The sequence below is a fragment of the Sinocyclocheilus rhinocerous genome, unplaced genomic scaffold, assembly GCF_001515625.1.
Source record: "Sinocyclocheilus rhinocerous isolate Xijiao unplaced genomic scaffold, SAMN03320098_v1.1 scaffold792, whole genome shotgun sequence".
In the NCBI taxonomy this organism is placed as follows: domain Eukaryota; kingdom Metazoa; phylum Chordata; class Actinopteri; order Cypriniformes; family Cyprinidae; genus Sinocyclocheilus; species Sinocyclocheilus rhinocerous.
Window position 1 is genome coordinate 2149195 of NW_015626872.1, and position 7311 is coordinate 2156505.

Consider the following 7311-nt stretch of genomic DNA (forward strand, 5'->3'; position numbering starts at 1 on the left):
AGTGTGTGTGTGTGTGTGTTGAGGAGGTTCTTCTCTCTGCTGTGGCCCACACAAGACTCTACTCAAATATACACTGCTGAATTCATTTGTTGCGCTCTTGTTACACTGTTTTAAAAATTAGCTGTTCATAGAACCTAAAAAATTAAGCCAACTGTTTCCATGAGTTTCTTCTTGTGTGTGTGTGTGTGTGTGTGTGTGTGTATGTGTATGTGTGTGTGTGTGTGTGTATGTGTATGTGTGTGTGTGTGTGTGTATGTGTATGTGTGTGTGTGTGTGTGTATGTGTATGTGTGTGTGTGTGTGTGTATGTGTATGTGTGTGTGTGTGTGTGTATGTGTATGTGTGTGTGTGTGTGTGTATGTGTATGTGTGTGTGTGTGTGTGTATGTGTATGTGTGTGTGTGTGTGTGTATGTGTATGTGTGTGTGTGTGTGTGTATGTGTATGTGTGTGTGTGTGTGTGTATGTGTATGTGTGTGTGTGTGTGTGTATGTGTATGTGTGTGTGTGTGTGTGTATGTGTATGTGTGTGTGTGTGTCTGTGTGTGTGTAAAAATGCTATTTTGCCATGACTTAAACTTTGCCATCATTGTGACACTATTTTTAGATTTTATTTAGATTAACTCTTAGATTTCATGAATTAAGTCAACATAAGATTTTGTTGCATTTACTGTCTTTTTTGTTTTGTTGTATTTTGTTGTCTTAAGCCAATAAAGCCTACTGTATACTATCAGAAAAAAAAAGGTACAAAAGCTGTCACTGGTTGCCATACACTTTCAAAAGGTGCACCTTTGTACCTTATTAACTATTAAAATGTGCACATAAGTACCTTAAAGGTACATATCAGTATGGAAAGTGCACATATTTCACCTAAATGGTACATATCTGTACCTTTTAAAAAAGGTTTCACCCCAGTGACAACTTTTGTACTTTTTTTTTTTCTGAGAGTGTATCATGTGAATTTCTAAGACCTCTGAATGATCAGCATGATCACAGATTTGCTGAAGAAATGTGAAGTATATTGATCATCTAGCAAGTAAAAAGCTGTTTTGTATACATTTTAAAAACATCCAGCTTCAGTTCGTGCTTCACGTGTCTTTTTGCCTTGAAAGCTTTATAGATTTTTTAAGTAAATGTAAAAATAACTTTTAGATTGTTAATAATATTTCAAGACATTTACAGAAGCAACTTAGGTTTACTTGATTATCCAGACATTATTGTTTTTATAAAAATCATGTTCATATGTGTCTCAAATCTCTTCATCAGGCTTTTGAGGAATGCTTATTTATTCTTCTCTCAATTGTCATTTGGATTGGATTGCATTATATGTTTGGATATTATTGGAGACATAGAATGACGACATTTAGAGTGATGACATTTATGTCATTTTATGTGAGTATATACTCTACTGTTATAAAAAATCTCATTGATTTACATTACAAGCATCAGAATTTCTTAATTTTCTTAAATGTGCAGCCATAAAAATATCTGCACCTGCACAAAATTGCATATTTTTTTCAGTTTGGGCTTCTGAATAAAACTTATGTGCTGTCTAAAGTTAACTTTTTTTTTTTTTCAACTACTTACATTTTCAAAACTTTGCCTATTTATTTTTATTTTTTCAAAACTTTACACACAAATCTGAGAATCACACACACAAAATGCAAAATGCCTCACATCTCTTGCAAAATGAAGCACTGCACTCAAAATATCACAAACACATCTCAAAAGCAAACATTTGCAAACACCCCATAATATTAATTCCTGTTATTTTTGTGTGTTACATAGAGAATTGTGTGTAGTGTTTTGCAAAAAGTGTTTTATGAAATTGAAAACCGAATCAAAGGCTGAGAATTAGTGCATGGTTTTGTAGATTTGGTGTGTGCTTCTGGTGTTCTAGTGTCAGCTTTCAGAAATTGTGTGACAAGTAAAGATTTTGTGTGTAAGCAGTTGAATAAAACTGTAATAAACTGCATGTTTTATTTTTTGGTTTTTTTCGGTTTATCAACATGTCATTACTGGTATTGTGTCAATTGCTTATTTACACTTGTGAAGCATTTCGAATTGCACTGGATTTGCTTGAAATATGGTATAGAGATAAAGTTGATTGGAATAGGATTGACTGACTGAATATATAGCTTAACTGTACCTCATAGCCTTTTAATATACGTAAATGTGCATGTGCATGTTTCTCAGACTGCCTTCAGGCCCGAGTACATGCTCATAGCCTGTTGGCAACTTTTAGCCTATTGTGAACAGGCTGTGTTTTTGCCAGCTCACCTCAGAGGGCACGAGCCCACCTCAGTCAAACAAAACCTCAGGAGGAAGTTTTAACGCCAGTCAATCCTTGTTGATTGCATGAGCAGGTGGGCCACACAGACGCTGTGAACCCTGGATGTGGTAGAGCGGCGGACACATCCAATAATATATCACTTTTAATGGGACTAATTTACTGCATATTTGCAGCTGGGAGAGGTTTAAATAAATCCAAATGGCCGAATCCAACATGCAAACCGAATAAGCCAAGAACCCGGCTATACTCAGCTATAGAGAGATGTTCAAGAGATCGTGCATCAAGCCAGAGTCCTGGAGAGAGGACACGACAGACCTCGCCGGCTTCTGAAGAGCGCTTGCTGTTACGTTAACCACAAACGGCCAAAGCTTTTCAAAACTCGAAGACCGAGTCATCACTTGATGGCATTAATAATACTTGAGTGAGTGAGCAGAACATGGGATGGATTGAGAGGAAGACTAGATTTAATGACACAGGTTTGCCAGAAGACCAGAAAAGGCCCAGTAGTGGTGGAAGTGAAAATATGAAACATCAACACGCGCATACACACACATCTGCAGCGAGCATTATGCCCGTGCGAAACGAAGGCACCATATACTTTCACTGGAGCGCATAATGACCCGTATTCATCACTTGCCTCATTCAGGTAAACATCTCACTCAGTCTGAGATGAGAGACAAAACGGCAGCTTTGGAGACCCCGGTTTAGTCATAGACCTACTGCAGGCAGGCCATTCTTATCCCCTGTACATTTACAAAAATGCATCCTGCACTGATTTGCCAATTATTGCATGTTCTGGAAAATAAGTTGCATCAGACTAGAAGTTGCACTGGGGTCAAAACTGCATTGTTGAGAGAAAAAAAAATGGTGTAGGTCTATAAGTCACTTTGTAATGATATTCAGAAAAAGCATTGATACAATAAAATGTTTGCAAACATGTAATCACTATAAACATGCATTTTAATTCCTAACACGCCACAACACATTTTCTAAACATAACGGTAGTCAGAACAGAACAAGAATTAAAAATAAAATTATAATACAAGCATAAATTATAATGGCATTCATTATAAAAAAACAGCATGTAATATAAACGCTAAGCTTAAACAAATGTATTTAAAGTCAAACTGCGCATGTGGGGAAAGTACTATATAAATAAACTTGGGCTCACGTACCTCTGTCATTCCAAATATTTGCAATTTGCACATTTTTTGCTTGATGTAAATTGCATTTTAAAAATCGCAGTTTGGAGTATGTCACTATGGAAGCCACAGAATTAAATTAAAGAGTTAATCGCAACCTTTTTCCTTGTAATTTTGAGTTTACATCTCAATATTCATTGTTTTGTTTTGTTTCCACCACATAATGAAAAAATAAACGTATATAAAATGTAAACGTAATAAACGTAATTAAAAGTTTATTGGAGCGCATAATGACCCGTATTCATCACTTGCCTCATTCAGGTAAACATCTCACTCAGTCTGAGATGAGAGACAAAACGGCAGCTTTGGAGACCCCGGTTTAGTCATAGACCTACTGCAGGCAGGCCATTCTTATCCCCTGTACATTTACAAAAATGCATCCTGCACTGATTTGCCAATTACTGCATGTTCTGGAAAATAAGTTGCATCAGACTAGAAGTTGCACTGGGGTCAAAACTGCATTGTCGAGAGAAAAAAAAAATGGTGTAGGTCTATAAGTCACTTTGTAATGCTATTCAGAAAAAGCATTGATACAATAAAATGTTTGCAAACATGTAATCACTATAAACATGCATTTTAATTCCTAACACACCACAACACATTTTCTAAACATAACGGTAGTCAGAACAGAACAAGAATTAAAAATAAAATTATAATACAAGCATAAATTATAATGGCATTCATTATAAAAAAACAGCATGTAATATAAACGCTAAGCTTAAACAAATGTATTTAAAGTCAAACTGCGCATGTGGGGAAAGTACTATATAAATAAACTTGGGCTCACGTACCTCTGTCATTCCAAATATTTGCAATTTGCACATTTTTTGCTTGATGTAAATTGCATTTTAAAAATCGCAGTTTGGAGTATGTCACTATGGAAGCCACAGAATTAAATTAAAGAGTTAATCGCAACCTTTTTCCTTGTAATTTTGAGTTTACATCTCAATATTCATTGTTTTGTTTTGTTTCCACCACATAATGAAAAAATAAACGTATATAAAATGTAAACGTAATAAACGTAATTAAAAGTTTATGTCTTGCAATTCAGATTTTTTTCCCCCTTCAAATTTGCAAGAAAAAATTTGAATTGCAAAATAAAAAGGCGTTACTTTTTTAATTTGTATATATATATATATACAGTATATAAGGAAGAGTACTGAGACTAAATATAAGTCTAAATACTAAGTATAAGAGAACTTAAAAAAAAAAAAAAACTTGCTATAATTCCCATAGTCAAGTGACCTTTATTGATATATATTTTTATTTTTATTTTTTTTTACAATAAGGATTCTTACAGAGCAGCTTCATGGTAATAAACATAAAAACAATTACAGAATCAATAATGCAGACTTTATCAACTATGAGACTAATTAAAAATCTGCTGTGAAGCCGCTCAAAACAGACAATAGTAGTGTCATTATTGAGCTCGAGTCAGTGCAGTGCTGCTTCCATTCTGTTGACAGCGTCATTAAAAATAAACAAATAAATCAACTACAAAGCAAATCTACAGAAGATGGTGGTGTCATCATCCATCTCAAGACAGTTCAAGTTTTGTTCTTGGAAGCTCTAACTCATGATTATCTTTGCATTAGTTAAGCATGAATTAATGCATATTAGTGCCACCGTATTGTAAAGTGTTACCAATAGTTCAGAATGGGCCCATGCTCTGTCGACCGAGGGATGGCATACATCCACTTGCTGCTGGAATCTGTTTGGTCAGATTGCGGGACACAGACAGGTACTCTACCTGAGCGCTCGGGCCCCTGGGGCCGAAAGGGCCACCGGCTGTAGATCGGCTCCCGACTGGCGCCAGTGCTGTCAAAGGTTCCTCGTTAAGGCCCGCAGACGAGGAGGGCAGGCTGGGCCGTATGGGGACGCAGGCTGTGGAAAGCCAGTGGACGTAACCGAAGCAACTCGAGCACTTAATGACATTTTATATAACTGTTAAGCAATTATTGAATACATAAAGCCTTTTTTACAACATCCGAGCACGCTGTGCGTCTAGGGCTCCCAGAGAGGAAAAAATGAGCATCGAGCAGCCAAAATCTACATTTTCATTTGGCAAAAGCAGCCGAGGTGCTGTTTAATCTGAAGCATGCCTTAGGTTTCATATGCAAGCAGCCGCTCTGCTTTTAATTGACAGATTGCTTTCCTGACTGCAGACTCGCCGTTCGCAAGCGGCTTTCCAAAGGTCCTTCGCTTTATAGAGGGGTTCAGGCAGGAATAAATGGATAATATTGGTATCTGATTCCTCCCGTCGAGAGAGGCCCACACTTAACCCGTGAGCGCAGGATCGGGGCTGATGCCAGGTCAGTTCAGACTCATTACCACTAGGGTGAGGGCTTTACAGACACCCTAATCCATGGTGCACCGCAATGTCAAATGAAATGTGAGGAAACACAGATCATTAAAAACATGGCACTCTTTAAACGGCCACATGCACCGTACTCTTGCACGACGGTAAATCTTTCAGTCTTTCTGACCCAACCTAATACACCGTGAGTCGCGCTCGCTCTTTATTAACATCTGTTATTTTCTCAGTTTTCCCTTAAAAAAAAAAAAAAGAACTCCTTATCCAAAAAAAATTTATTTGTTAACCAACTGCTACAAGTAATGTATCATCAGAAGCAGCAGAGTAAATCATTGCATCTGATTGCTGGAGACAATATAACTAGTTTTCTATTATGTTTGCAAACATATAATCTACACAGAACAGAAAAAAAATGGTAAAGGAAAAACTGCACAAAAAAAAACACTTTACCTTTGAACTTTTACAATTAACTTTTTATATTTTAAATTGTGGTAGCCCCAATATTTATATAATTAATTGCTTTAGAAATAACAACACACAATTAGCTGTTTCACAAGATAACCGCATAGACTGTTAGTATTACTTATGTAATTACCAAGTAATAATGCTGTAATATAAATGAAAATCTATCATGTAATTTGTGTAATATAAATTGTGGACAACTGTGATTCATGGAGTGACAGTATTTAATGTACACAATCATAATGATTTGATTACTGATACAACAATTACATTTTACTGAAAGAATGTTTGATTAGAGTCATTTGAAACTCTGAGTTTGAGATTTAACATTTAATGAAATAGACTGGTCAGTTACAGTATATAGTATATTATTATGATTATACAGTATATAATCATGTATTTATTATCATGTAATGGTGGGCATACTTGCACAGATCTTCCTTGAAAATTTCAATGGACTTCTTGGCAAAATAAAATAAATAATTTAAGATAATATGCGTGTATAACACTTTATATTATGGTAGCCATGATCCACATTTATATAATGAATTGCTTTAGAAATAACATGCAATAATCTGTTCCACAAGACTGTTAGTATTACTTATGTAATTACACAGTATTAATAGTGTAATATAACCTATGATTAAGAAATATAACAAAAAAGCTGTCATATAATCTGTAAATTGTGGACAACTGAGATTCATGGAGTGACAATATTTAATGTACACTGTAATGTAATGTGTTTACTGATAGAACAATTACTGAATGAAAGAAAGAAAGAGAGAAAGAAAGAAAGAAAGAAAGAAAGAAAGAAAGAAAAAGAAAGAAAGAAAGAAAGAAAAAGAAAGAAAGAAAGAAATTTGACCTGATCGTCCTTGGATATATGAAATAAATAAATAAATAAACAATCAATCATCAATAGACTTCTTGGTCAAATAAAATAAAATAAAACTATAAAAAATATATATAAAATAAAATATAAAACACTTCTTGGTAAAATAAAATAAAACTATATATACATGTGTCTGTGTGTGTGTGTGTGTG